The 15,184-nt window shown below is 39.3% G+C and overlaps 1 long non-coding RNA gene across 14 annotated transcripts in view; it reads right to left on the reverse strand.

Annotated features, from left to right (window-relative positions):
- LOC126060888 (uncharacterized) overlaps positions 1 to 15,184 on the reverse strand; it is a 414,465-nt gene continuing 399,281 nt past the window's right edge. For all 14 annotated transcript variants that reach the window (XR_007513672.1, XR_007513675.1, XR_007513674.1 and 11 more), the window contains one exon: positions 1 to 15,184. This exon is cut by the window's right edge and continues 20,913 nt beyond it. This is a non-coding gene — a long non-coding RNA (uncharacterized LOC126060888).

Raw genomic sequence — 15,184 nt, forward strand, 5'->3', positions numbered from 1 at the left:
TACTGATTAATTAGCAGATAAGAACTGCTTTAGGTGAAGGGAAGGACAACACTCAATACATGGAAGGTCAGCTCAACTGGACTGGACTGGACCAAAAGCAAAGAAGTTTCCGGGATAAACTGAATACTTCAAAGGTCAGTGGGGCAAGGGTGGGGGTTTGGGGACCATGGTTTAAGGGGACTTCTAAGTCAATTGGCAAAATAATTCTATTATGAAAACATTCTGCATCCCACTTTGAAATGTGGCATCTGGGGTCTTAAAAGCAAGCAAGCGGCCATCTAAGATGCATCAATTGGTCTCAACCCACCTGGAGCAAAGGAGAATGAAGAACACCAAGGTCACACGATAACTAAGAGCCCAAGAGACAGAGAGAGCCACATGAACCAAAGACCTACATTATCCTGAGACCAGAAGAACTAGTTGGTGCCCGGCCACAATCGACGACTGCCCTGACAGGGAGCACAAAAGAGAACCCCTGAGGGAGCAGGAGATCAGTGGGATGCAGACCCCAAATTCTCATAAAAAGACCATACTTAATGGTCTGGATGTGACTAGAGGAATCCCGGCGGTCAGGGTCCCCAAACCTTCTGTTGGCACAGGACGGGAACCATCCCCGAAGACAACTCATCAGACATGAAAGGGACTGGACAGTAGGTGGGAGAGAGATGCTGATGAAGAGTGAGCTAATTATATCAGGTGGACACTTGAGACTGTGTTGGCATCTCCTGTCTGGAGGGGGGATGGGAGGATAGAGAGAGTTGGAGGCTGCCAAAGTTTTCACGAAAGGAGAGACTGGAAGGGTTGACTCATTAGGGGGAGAGCAAGTGGGAGTAAGGAGTAAGATGTATATTAACTTATATGTGACAGACTGACTTGATTTGTAAACGTTCACTTGAAGCTCAATAAAAGTTAATTAAAAAAAAAAAAGAAGATGGAAGGAACACATGCAGTCACTGTACCAAAAAGAATTGGTTGACCTTCAATCATTTCAGGATGTAGCTTATGATCAAGAACCGATGGACTGCACTGAGAGGAATGATGCCAAACGAGGCTCCAGTAATTGATGGAATACCAACTAAAACGTTTCAACAAACAGCTGAAGCACTGGACGTGCTTACCGGAGTATGTCAAGAAATTTGGAAGACAGTTTCCTGGCCAACTGACTGAAAGAGATCTGTATTTGTGCCCATTCCACAGAAAGGTGATCCAAGAGAATGCGGAGATTATTGAACAATATCATTAATATCACACACAAGTAAATTTTGCTGAAGATCATTCAGAAGCGGTTATGGAAGTACACCTACAGGAAACTGCCAGAAATTCAAGCCAGATTCAAAAGCAGACATGGAGCTAGGGATATTATTGCTGATGTCATATGGATCATGGCTGAAAGCAAAAATGCCCGAAAGATGTTTACCTGTGTTTTATTGACCATGCAAAGGTATCTAACTGTGTGGATCATAACAAATTATGGATAACATTGGGAAGAATAGGAATTCCAGAACACTTGTGTTCATGTGGAATCTGTTCATAGATCAAAAGGCAATCATTTGAAAAGAACAAGGGGGTTAAAATCAGGAAAGGTATGTGTCAGGGATGTATCCTTTCACCATACTTATTCAATCTGTATGCACTGGACACATTCGCTGCAAAAGACTTCCTTAAAGTGTTGAAAAGCAAAGCTGTCACTTTAAGGAGTAAGGTGCACCTGACCCTGGACATGGTGTTTTCATTTACCTCATATGCAGGCGAAAGCTGGAGAATGAATAAGGAAGACTGAAGAATAATTGGTGTCATTGAATTATGGTGTTGGCAAAGAACATTTGAACATACCACGGACTGCCAGAAGGATGAACAAATCTGTCTTGGAGGAAGTACAACCAGAATGCTTCTTAGAAGCAAGGATGGCCAGACTGAATCTTATATACTTTGGACATGTTGTCAGGACGGATCAGTGCCTGGAGAAGGACATCATGCTAGGTGAAGTACAGGGTCAGCAAAAAAGAAGACCCTTAAGGTGATGGATTGATCCAGTGGCTCAACAATGGGCTCGAACATAGCAATAATTGTGAGGATGGCTCAGGACCAGGTAGTGTTTTGTTCTGCTGTTGGTAGTGTAGCTATGAGTCAGATCCGACTCGACAGAAACTAACAACAACAACAACAACAACAAAGATCCAGGGGTGGAAGAGATGGATTATAAAGGGGACACAAGGAAACTTTTGAAGGTGATGAAAGTAATTTGTATCTTTATTGTGGTAGTTGTTTTATGGATGTAAGTCCTCTCAAAATTCATCCACAGTATATTTTAAATGGATGCAGTTTATTGCATATAAGCATATCTCGAAAAAAATTTGCTGAACATACTGAAATAAGGATAGCAGTTTGGGCATGCAGGGAAGGTGGGACCTACAGAGACACAAGAGCAAAGGCACAGAAGTATAAATTCATATATGCTTTGTTTTTGAAAATTCCCTCCAGGAAGCAACCTTATCTTTTATAATATTTGTAACCTCCATGTCTGGCATGAAGTCGGTTGAATATATACCCATAGCATAAAGAAAGCTAAGTGTACTATCAGAAGATGGTACAAATCCTAACTCTTCCTTTGTCCATCTCTGACAACTTAGGAGATCATTTTACCTCTTAGAGCCTAATCTGCAAAAGGAATCTAATAATATCTCCCAATACCATTGTTGTGAGGGTTGTTGTTGTTGTTATGCGCTGTTGAGTCAATTCTAACCCATAGTTTCCCATATGACAGAGTAGAACTGCCCTATAGGGTTCCCCGGGCTATAATCTTTACAGTAGCAGATTATTAGGTCTTTTCCTGAGAAGTCACTGGCGGGGTGGGCGGGGGGGTGGGGCTTGAACCACCAGTCTTTGAGTTAGCAGCTGAGCACTTAAGAATTGTGTCACTAGGGCTCCTGCTGTGACGGTTAAAATAATTCATATGAAAATGCTTCATAATACTGAAGTACAGGTTACATGTCCGATAAATGTTTGTCAAATAATAGGGCTTCAAAACATATTTGTTAATTGACATGCCAACTATTATTTGGTTATTCATATACTCAAATCTCTTATTGCCTGCTCAAGTATTATTCATTTCAAATGCTTTTACCACTCAAAGGGCACACTTCTGTATCACCTCAGTCAATGAAGTGCCCCCGAAGTAAGAGCAAATTTTAATACGAAATTGGGCAGAATACAATTAGTTACCAAGGTAAATTTGTTTCCAAAAATTCACATCATGCATCAGAAATAGGAGTACTAGTGGATTATCTATTGTTTCCAGATTATCTGTGCTCTCTATTAATGCAGTCAATTGAGAATAGACCACATTGTCTAAACAAAACAACTAAAACACAAGATAAACAAGTAGTGGGTAAATTGGGTCCCAGTGTGAAGATTTCAAAGAAAAACAGGAACACAGGACAGAGCAAGGAAATCTGACTAAAGAAAACCAAAGAGTTTAGGCGATACCTTAATACATTTACCTAGAAGAAGAAACGTGCATTTAGGGAAATTTGTTAGAAGATTAAGGTGTTTAACCAGACACATTTCCCAAAAGGAACACAGGTATCCCTTCCCCTGGAAATAAAATCAGTAAGAGGATCAATTTTTCAAGGACTGATGGTTTCAATGTTTGACAAAAATGGCAAATTATAGAAAAGAGTTGTCAAATTGGTTCAGAAACTCTAAGATTGAAGGCCTCAGATAGGCTTTGTCATTTTTCCACATTACATACTGGCGAAGGACTCCTCATGACACACAGGGAAATGTGGGTTGCCTTTTAATATGTTTTTGGTAGTAGGCAAATTTTTTTCTTCTCTATTAAACCAATAAAAAACAAAAACAGTTGCTGTTGAGTCATTTCTGACTCATGGTGACCCGTGTGTGTCGGAGTAGAACTGTGCTCCATAGCGTTTTCAGTGGCTGATTTTTCTGAAGTAGAGTGCCAGGCCTTTCTTCTGAGGGGCCTCTGGGTTAACTCAAACTGCCAACCTTTTGGTTAGCAGCTGATCATGTGAACTATCTGCATTACTTAGGGATTCTTCTTCTAGATTAAGACCAAAAAACTAAACCCATTGCTGTTGAGTTGATTCCAACTCACAGTAACCCTGTAGGACAGAGCAGAACTGCCCCTTAGGGTTTCCAAGGAGCAACTGGTGGATTTGAACTGCCGATCTTTTGGTTAGCAGCTAAGCTCTTAACCCCTGAGCCACCAGGGCTCCTTTTCTAGATTAGGGGTCTGCAAATTATAGCCCTGGGGCCAAATCTAGTCTACCCTCTGTTTTATGGGAATGGAGTCATACCCATTTGTTCATTCTTGTCTATAGCTGGAGCCCTGGTGGTGCAGTGGTTAAGAGCTCAGCTGCTAACCAAAAGATTAGCAGTTCAAATCCACCAACCACTCCTTGGAAACCCTGTGGGGGCAGTTCTACTCTGCCTATATGGTCTCTATGAGTCAGAATCAACTCAACAGCAATGGGGTTGGTTGGATAGCTGCCGTTACACTACAACAGCAGAGTTGAGTAGTTGCAACAGAGACCAGACGACCTGCAAAGCCTAAACTATTTACTCTCTGGCCCTTTACAGAAAAAGTTTTCTGGCTCCTGTTCTAGATAATGCAAAATTAGATATGGACATTGGAATATCTGGGTTCATGTTTATGCCAGGAAAAGGGGAGGGTGCTTGCAAGGATAAGTAAGAACGGCACATTGGACTAAAAAGAAAAATACCTACATCCAGCAATATGAATCAACAATAACAACAAAAATGACTAGAAAAATAGTCAAATATATTTAGCTCTTGGGTCCTCACACCACCTTGTGTTATACAGCCCTATTAGAACCAAAAGCTTTAGGGAGACCAGTGTAAGTGAAGCTTGTAAAGAAGAGCAAGTAAACACCTTATCAGCTCAACCAATATTGTCCTGCCAAATTTCCCTTTCCTGTGCATAAAATAAATTGAATCAACTGTCCTTTATGCTCACAAGGCAAAATCTGTATCTCAGGTCAATGGTCAATTCTCAAACTACATTCGACACCAGATTTTCTTCAAATATAATGAGATACACACAGTTAAGGGTGGGGAGAGGGTGGAAAGAGCTCCAGTTTTGGACAAAACAGGCTTAGGGTTGAATCCTGGCTCTACTCTTTATGAGGACTTATGGGGCAAGCTGCTTAACCTCACAAACCCAAGGCTTCCCTCATCTGTAAAATGGGAATAATAACTTTTCAATTATAGAGTACTTAGGAGGATTAGATGTGGAATGTAAACAAAACCCAAAGCACTAATTAGCCACTCAACAGATGTTATTACTCTCTTACCCTCTCACCATTCTAGCGGCAATGGTATAAGTTAAGATGGTTTTTTTCCTCTACACCCCAAGACAATATTGACTGTGACTGCTTTCTACACAGTCTTTCTCAGGTGGTATTTTTTGAGAGAAGAGACAGATTCACTTCTATATTTAGTTTTAATATGAATTTTTACCTAGAAATGTGATCTTTATTTCCTCCAAGAGAAGTATATCATGTTTCTATGTGTTGTGAAATAGCTGCTGTTTTCCTGCTAACACTATATCCCTTACGCCAATTATGCAAGCATTTGCAAAATTAATTGTGAAAGTATTTTTCATGGGGAAAAAGCTTTCTATGAAGTCTTTTCTTTTTGTGGTGTCAGTGGGATCCTTTTTAGAATTGAATTCTCTCATCTTTCCTGAAACCATTTCACTAAGACAAGGAAAACTGTTTTCAAATACTGTAACCCATTACATAATTTTCATGGAAACAATCGTGGGATAGAATTTGGAAATATTAAACTCAGTTGCAGTGTGCCACTTAAATAAGACCAACTAGGAGACAACCCTCGTCACTGTTCTTATCTCAGTGAGGGACAGGATTGGTCCTTGGACTTTGGATCTGGCTGTGACCAAATCCTGTGTCCCCAGAGCCACCTGTGCCAGCAAACGGCATACAGCTAAGCAGAGAGGAAAGTTTCCATCCGTAAGATTGATTTTCAGCTTGGCTTGTTGATATCTTCCCATTTATCACCTGACCTTTAAAATTTAGGACCCTATCAATTTGCCGATATTGTTCCTTTCTTATAAATTACTCCTCTGTACTTGAATCCTAGTCCGCTGCCACCAAACCCTTCTTTCTTTTTTTTTTAAATTTATTGTGCTTTAAGCGAAAGTTTACAAATCAAGTCAGTCTCTCATACAAAAACTTATACATACCTTGCTATGTTCTCCTAGCTGCTCTCCCACTAATTTGACAGCACACTCCTCCTCTCCACCTTGTATTCCCCATTTCCATTCAACCAGCTCCTATCCCCCTCTGCCTTCTCACCTTGCCTCCAGACAGGAGCTGCCCGCATAGTCTCATGTGTCTACTTGAGCCAAGAAGCTCACTCCTCACCAGTATCATTTTCTGTCTTATAGTCCAGTCCAATCCCCGTCTGAAGAATTGGCTTTGGGAATGGTTCCAGTCTTGGGCTAACAGAGGGCCCGGGGACCATGACCTCTGGGGTCCCTCTAGTGTCAGTCAGACCATTAAGTCTGGTCTGTTTAAGAGAATTTGAGATATGCATCCCACTGTTCTCCTGCTCCATCAGGGATTCTCTGTTGTATTCCCTGTCAGTGGTAGCTGGGCACCATCTAGTTCTTCTGGGCTCAGGCTGATGTAGTCTCTGTACCAAACCCTTCTTAACTGAATTTTTGTCCTTGTTCTTTCAAGGCAGTACTGGCCTTTGCTACCCATATTCCCACCTTGACAATGAATCCTTCATCCTCCCTGGGTTCTAGTTTAACCATGTGTAGAATTTGACAACGGCAACTCATAAGAACGACCCTTGGCTATCAAGTGGGTTAAACGAACAAACAAAAAACTTGCTGCTGTCAAGTTGATTCCTACTCATAGCAACCCTATAGGACGGAATAGAACTACCCATAGGGTTTCTAAGGAGGATTCAAACTGGCAACCTTTTGGTTAGCAGCCAAGCTTTTAACCACTGTGCCACCAGAGCTCCATCATGTGGGTTAAGGGTTGAAAACTGTTTAAGAAAAGAGAAAAGGTAGAAGTTGTTGTGATGCCTCGATGAATAACCTGTTAAAAAAATTCCTTTTTATTGTGGTGAAATACATGTAACAAAATATTTCAGCAGTTTTTACATGCACAATTCAATGCCATTAATTACATTCACCAAAAGTTACCACTATTTCCATTTTTTTTCATCACCTTTAACAAAAACCCTGTATCCCTTAAGCAATAACCCTAACCCGAGATGGGTAAGCTTTTGTTCCTATAAAAATTTACTTATATGGAAGATTTTGTTCCTTGATAAAATAGGATAGCTGAGCATCACTAATGCGTTTGAAGAGGGGTTCATTTAAATGCTTTTATTTGGACATGTTACATTATTTTCTCTCTTGCTCTTGTATGTAGGGTCCACATACCCAGAGAGGGCAGACCCATGTGACTTCCATGCATGCACACTTAGAATCAGCATAATTAGGTGCTTAATGAATGTCTTGTGAGGCTGATGATCAACCGCTTAATAACAGGGTCTTCTCTAATGGCTGATTAATGGGGCTTCAAGTTAATGTCTTTCCATTCTCTCTTTGTACTCATTTTTTGCTAAGGAGAGGGGCTACAAGTGGATCATTCATTGAAAGAGAAATATAGAAAGTCTGTTCTATTCAGAAGTAGGTAGATAGCTCTTTCAGAATATTTGCATATGGTTAAAGAACAGGAGAGCCAAGATTTTACTCCTATGACTCATTCTATAATTTGGACATATTTTCTTAGACAAACTCCATTTCCAAGATTTTCATAACCACACTTACCATTTGCAAAATCTGAGAAGGATTTGTAAAGTTAAGAGGTCCTTGGTTCAATTAGAAACAATATTTATGACTTTTGCAGTAAACCACTTATGGGCTAGGAATCCAAGAGGGACTGACAGCTACTGGGACCCTACAGTTCTACCATGCCATACCATCTAAGTTTCTACCTGAATGTACCATTCAACAGAAACTCTGCTCTCTATGCTCATGGATGACAACTTTCCAGTCTTCGGCACTCCTTGTCTTGCACCGTCGTTAAGCCAAACACAAAAGCAATAGAACGAACTTCACTCTCTACAGGTTCCCCTTAGAAATCCTTGCTTCAGTCCACTATACCATAATTCTTCCAGATTTATACGGTGTGGGAGCTATTTTGATTTATCTCTCCCCTTTCCTTCCCAAATACATTTTTAGTTACAAAGTCCTACTGCGCTTCTATGCAACATGTATCTTCTATCTGTTCCATCCTTTCCATTTTTCACTATTGCCTTTGTCTAAGCTCTTCACCTCCTCATCTCCTGGATTACTCCAGCAGTTTCCTTACTAGCCTCACTCTTTCTGGTTGCTCCCCTCACCAGTCCATCTGTAATCCCTTTGTCTGATTAATCTTTTTTAAATTCTGCCTTTATTTTGTCATTCCCTTGCCCAAAATTTTCATTGGAAATATATCTCATACCATTTCATATCTATGAGGCCATGCTTTGAAAAAGCTTCACAAGCAGTAAAATGTTATAGAATTGTCATTAGTTGTTTCTAGTTTTTCAGATATTATGTAATGTGGTCCATCTTCTCTGCTTGGAAACTGATGGCCAACATACCACTTTGGGCTGTAGTTAGAGCAGGTTCATCACATGCAGTACTCTTCCCAACTGGTTCACTCAATCCAGAGGGAGATATCGAGGCTGAATGATGGTACAGGTGGAGCATTCTTGCATTATGACATGACCAGACATGCATGGTTTGCCCAAGAGCTCAGTTTTTGACCCTGTCTCATTCTTTTTATTAAAATCTCAGATGAAAATAGATTTATATTCTTATCAAGTCTGCAGATATTGAAATTGAGGAAAAATAAAAGCTATGGTAGATGACAAGATCAAAGTTCAAAGAGAACTCCAACAAAAGCTCAAAATGATGAGGATGAAATTTCACAGAAATAAATAGTCTTTGAACACTAGATTAAAACTCAAACTATATTGGGTGGCGGAGACCTTGTATAATAATTTTTGCAGAAAAAAATTCCAGGGGAGGTGGTGAGGATGAGGATGAAGGGGTGAGGAAGAAGATGAAAGGGCATGGGTTATTTATAAAGGAAATACAAACCAAGTCAATAGTTTTACTTCTAAAATAGCCAAAGCAGGCTTAGGCTGTGTTAGTAGAATTACGTTTTCCGGCACAAGGTAAAGCCCATTGCTGTTGAGTTGATTCTGGCTCCAAGTGGCCCTGTAGGACAGAGTAGAACTGCCACATAGAGTTTCCAAGGAGGGGCTGGTGATTTCCAACTGCTGACCTTTTGGTTAGCAGCCAAGATTTTAACCACTACTAGTGCCCTCCACTGGTTGAACAGCCCAAGTATATTCTCAGTTCTGGTTGACATATTATTTGACATAGTATACTGATTTTTTTGTGTTTAGCTTTAAATTGGAAATTAAGAAAGGATGTAATAGCTGTGTTTAAGTATCCTAAGACTATTGAGAAAACGAGAAAGTAGATGTATGTTCTGTAGCTAAGGAGGGAAGAACTAGACCCCTTAGTGAAAGTTTGGAAGTGGTAATTTTAGCCCAGTAGAAAAAAATTTTTTTTCTACCAATAAAAGACATAAGTCAGCAGAATAACATACCTTGAGAAAGTAACTGGAAGGCTCAAGTATAGATTGAGCAACAACATCACAGGAATTTTTTTTTGGTATTCTTAACATGCAGTGTGGATGTGATGGCTATCTTCCTTTCATTTCTAAAGTGTGACATTGCTCCCCGGCACCTGTAATATCCTCTCCTCTCCTATTTCTACTCAACATTTACGGTATTTGCTGTCCATTGATAGCCATCTCTATCTTTCTCACTGGACTGCGAGTTTCTTAAAGGTAGGAATTCTATGTCTGGGTTTTTAAAAATCTATTTATTCCTGCTTCTAGCATAGTTCCTTACAGATCTGAGGTGCTCAATATGTTTTACTGCATTAACTGAATTGTAAAGTTCTGCCTAGAAAACCACCATCTACCCTTCAAGTCTAGCATAAGTTCCCACTTCTCCCCAGAAGCCTCCCCTGACCACTTATAGCTCTTATATTCTGTGCCACACATTTTGCCAAAATTTAGTTTTCTATGTTTTTCCTTGTATAATGTTGTATAATGTGTGCCATTACCATCTCACCAATTAGACTGTCAGTCTCAGGGAAACCAAAGAATAAAATATATATATATATATATATACACATACCATTTAGAAATTAAGCCAGCTATTTATCACCTTGCTGACCACAGAGTTGGTTAGTGGTAATATGCTTGCTTGCTGATTGGAAAGCAATCTTCTAGAAAATCTTAGACTTAAAAATTGTCTTCTATTTATTAATTATAAAGAGAAATATAGTAACTTGATAGAGGAGAAAGCTGGCAGACACCACCTCAACTGAGTGATCAAAGTTAACATCACCAGTAAGACAACATATTGACATCAGGGACCCTGAGAAGTACACAGAATCACTTTTGTGATATTCTGGCCCCCAAATGCAAAATCTCAATCTAATCGTAAGAAAACATCAGATAAACCCAACTCAAGGGACAGTCTAAAAAATATTAAAAAATTCAGGGTCATGAAAGACAAAGACAGACTGAGGGGCTGTCATGGATTAGAAGAGACTGAGGAAACGTGGCACTAAATGCAACATGCAACGTGGGATCCCAGACTGGGTCTTGGACAGAAAAAGGACATTTATGTGAAAACTTGAGAAGTTCTAATTAGGTTTGTAGATTAGATGCTAGTATTATAACAACGAATAAAGAAGACCGAAGAAGAATTAACACCTTTGAATTACGGTTTTGGCAAAGGCTGTTGAATATACCACGGACTGCCCAAAGAACAAACAAATCTGTCTTGGAAGAAGTACAGCCAGAATGCTCCTTAGAAGCAAGGATGGCGAGACTTCATCTCACATACTTTGGGCATGTTATCAGGAGGGACTAGTCCCTGGAGAAGGACATCATGCTTGGGAAAGTAGAGGATCAACGAAAAAGAGGAAGACCCTGAACAAGACAGTTGACACAGTGGCTGCAACAATGTGCTCAAACGTAACAATGGTTGTGAGGATGGTGCAGGACTGGGCAGTGTTTCCTTCTGTTGTACATAAGGTCGCTATAAGTCAGAAGTGACTTGATGGCACCTAACACACACAACACATTGCAACAATGTTAATTTCCTGGTTTTGATAATTATGCTATAGTTATGAAGACTCTAACATTAGTGGAAGTTTGATTAGATGAACTCTGTGCTATTTTTGCAACTTGTCTATATGTCCAAAAAAAAGTTAAATAAATCATATTTTGGTTTTCATCAACTGATTAAAAAGCAGTTAGTGCTTAAGCAAAGTTTATATACTTCTAAGATGGTATGGTCACTACTGATAAAAAGAAAAAAAAAAAAAAACTGGAATGGGCATCCAAACAACCAAGGCAATTACCTTTAGCCAAAACAAACAAGGTACCTTTAAGCATATCCAGTGATCGGATATTATATGCTCTTTCTGTTGGTAGGAAGTGTAATATTTGGATTTAAAATGATAAACTGAAGTCTTAAAAAATTAGAAAGTCACTGAGAAGTCTTCAATTTTAAGAACCCAGCAGAAACAGAAGGGCTTCTTCATCAATTCTTGCTTAATTTTAGTACCACATCAGTCTTAGAGGCAGAGGCAGCTCATAGAAATTGGTCTCTTTACTTTCATTCAGTTTGGATACATTTAGTTCTATGATTTGCTTCTATCTGGGTTTATGGTCTTTGCCCCCATCTTGTCTACACTGAGGGACTTTTTACTATCCTGGCCTCATCAACTCTGGTGATATTTATCTTTTCCATTTTTGTTATCAATATACATGGCCACAACTTGAGCTTCATCATTATCAGGAACTGCTTCACCCTCATGGAATCCCCTATTAACACACATCCAACTCTTACTTCTTTGAACCTACTTTTCTATTTATAACCTACCTGTTTCCCTCGAATCAATTCTGACTCATTTCGAACCTATAGGACAGAATAGAGCTGCCCCATAGGGTTTCTAAGGCTGTAATCTTTATGGAGGAAACCTGGTGTGTAGTGGTTATGAGCTCGGCTGCTAACGAAAAGCTCATCAGTTCAAATCCACCAGCCATTTCTTGGAAACTCTGTGGGGCAGTTCTACTCTGTCCTATACGGTGGCTATGAGTTGGAATCAACTTGACGGCAATGGGTTTGGTTTGGTTTGTTTTTTTTCATCTTTAGGGAAGCAGGCTGCCACATGTTTCTCCTGTGGAGTAGCTGGTGGATTCAAACCGCTGACCTTTTCAGCTGGCAGCTGAGTGCTTAACCACTATGCCACCAGGATTCCTTATTTATAGCCTATAAACCTCTAAATTCCTACATATTCCCCTAGATAGTCGCCCTCTTCTAGCTGTTCTTAAACTGTATCTCTTTTTATTTGGTAACACTTCTGAAGTCATTCAGATGATGCTTTCCCTAGCATCCCAGATCTATTATCCTTTGACCTTTTATGTCTTTTAATTTTCCAAACTAATGATCTTGAGGAAGTGTTGTCTGTTTCTTCTGCTTCCATTCCTGGTCTGCCAAGTATTTCTGCAAAAATTCACAAAGCTGTATTGTTTAAATCCAAAATAAATTATCTAATCAACTTTCAACAAGAATTTGTTGTTCTTATCTTTCTTATTCATCTACTTTGAATCTCAGTTGCACAGTATCTGCCATCTATTCCCTCCTTTCTACACGCACTGCTGACACCAGTTCAGACTGTACCATAGATCACCTGAGCCTAAGGTGATAAGTTCTTAACACGTCTCCCCACATCCTGTCCTGTTCACTTTATAAGTTAATCAATCATCCTCAAGTAGACAGTTAATCAACCTACATGCTCCCCATGGCTACCTGGTGAAATTCCAAACACCTTTACGTGGCATTCAAGTCCCTTATTCAACTGACTTAAGATATTTGTAAAGGCTTTTCATCTACTAAACTCATTTGCATACTATGCTTAAGCCCAAATGGACTATTTGCATTCTCAAGTAGGTCCCACCTCCGTCTAATTCAGCCCCTTCCCTTACACTTTTCCCTTCAGGAATATTTGCCCCCTCCACCCCTGTGCATCAAAATTCTACCCATTCTTCAAGCCCTAGCTCAACATACATCTCTCCCATGAGGATAACCCCTTTCTCTACTTACCATTGCACTTAGGGATTGCATTTAATGCATTTGTATTTGTGAAGTAATTATTTTGTAACTGTTTTATCCTCTTCACTACATTTCAACGTCTTTGAAGGCAAAAATATTATATGTACCTTGCATTCACTGCAAACATCTAGCAAAAATGCTCAATAAAGTGTTGTTTAATAACAGAATAAATGAATGTGTGTCTAGCATGCATATAGGTATACACATATCTGTATACATAATCTACATAGAGGAGAGTGAGCAAGATGTAACAGTTCATGACCCATATAGTTGGTAGATTAAAACTTGTAACAGATACAGACAAAAATTACCAATTTAATAATTATTTGATAACGTGAATTGAAATTGATTGGAATAACACGTGAGTGGTCGACTACTGTAACAGTAACTCTCTGGGCAGGGTTGTACTGACATCCTTCCAGATATAGAGGGTTATTATTTTTATTCCTGGGACTATAAAATAAAAGAAAACATAAGAATAAATGTGCACAATAATTTTTTAAAAATTGAGTAGACATTGCTGGATGCAGTTAATGCTATAATAGCACACCCCCTAATTTGAAGGACTTTTAAATTTTGATTAAGTGAAAAAGTAACTCCATATTTATTCTTTATTTTATTTACACAATTAATATTAATGAAACAAATCACCATCAATACCATCATTACCTCTATCATCATAAAATATATATTCCTTAGTTTAAAAAAAAAAAAAACTTCAACTATGCTGAGAAATGTTAGCTCAGCAGGAAGCTACAACAACTGTGGAGGCTTAGTAACATCAAAGCAAAACCATTCATCATCTTCCTGACCAGGACGGTTTTATTGACACTCCATGAACAATGCAGAAAAGGGTATATCAAGGCACCTCACCTTCCATTTAATAAGGGAAATGTCTCCCCCAGTAAGTCTTGGACAGTTGCAGGGAACTTGCATGTGATTACTCCAAAATAAAAATTAAGTAATGAAAACAAGTCAATTTTGTATGGATAAACATTAAAATATTTCTCTTTGGACTGTATTAACTAATGGACACTTCAGTTTTGGGGAACTCCCAACATCCTAAGGAAACTTTCCAAAGCCAAAGCTTAATCTCATCCTATTTGCACTTGGCTGTTGAACCTATTTCAGATTTAATCTTGTGCACTGAAGCAATAACAGAATAAAAGGTAAAAATTCTAGAGATGCTACGAAATACAGTACAAAACTTATATCTGAGAAACTAATGTTACCTGAGTTTAAAACCCGTTGCCTTCGAGTTGATTCCAACCCGTGGTAACCCCATGTGCGTCAGAGTAGAATTGAGTGCCATAGGGTTTTAGGTGGCTGAATTTTTGGAAATAGATCAACAGACCTTTCTTCAGAGGCACCGTCTTCTGGTTAGCAGCCAAATGCATTAACCCTTTGCACCACTCAGGGAATGCTACCTGAGTTTAACATTCCCTAAAATACCCACCCAGTGCCATGGGGCCCGTCAAAAATCGTTTACTCTAAGAAAATTTGATTTAAGTGAGCAAATACTTATTAAGCAGTTATATAGGAATAAAAGGTTAAATAAGATGGCGTCCAGCTCATCAAAGAATTCACCAAGATTATCAGGAAAACCAACATGTATAAACTGAGCATCATATCATATGATATGCTGGCTGTTTGAACAAAGTATTATGTGAGCACAGAACAAGGAGCTGCCTGAAGGAAGGGAGAAGGAAACAGAAAGAGAGAAAGTGACCTCTAAGCTAGGCCTTGGAGGACGCGAACAATAAAAACAAACAAACCCTCAACTATGAGCATAGCATTCAGCAGGAATTTAAGTTTCAGGGTAGTTTTGAGGCGTGGGCTGAGAGTGATTGAAATTAAAGCTAAATCGTAGGTAAAACGTGTGATAAGACACTGAGCTGAA

The sequence above is a fragment of the Elephas maximus genome, chromosome 17 (genome assembly GCF_024166365.1).
Source record: "Elephas maximus indicus isolate mEleMax1 chromosome 17, mEleMax1 primary haplotype, whole genome shotgun sequence".
In the NCBI taxonomy this organism is placed as follows: domain Eukaryota; kingdom Metazoa; phylum Chordata; class Mammalia; order Proboscidea; family Elephantidae; genus Elephas; species Elephas maximus.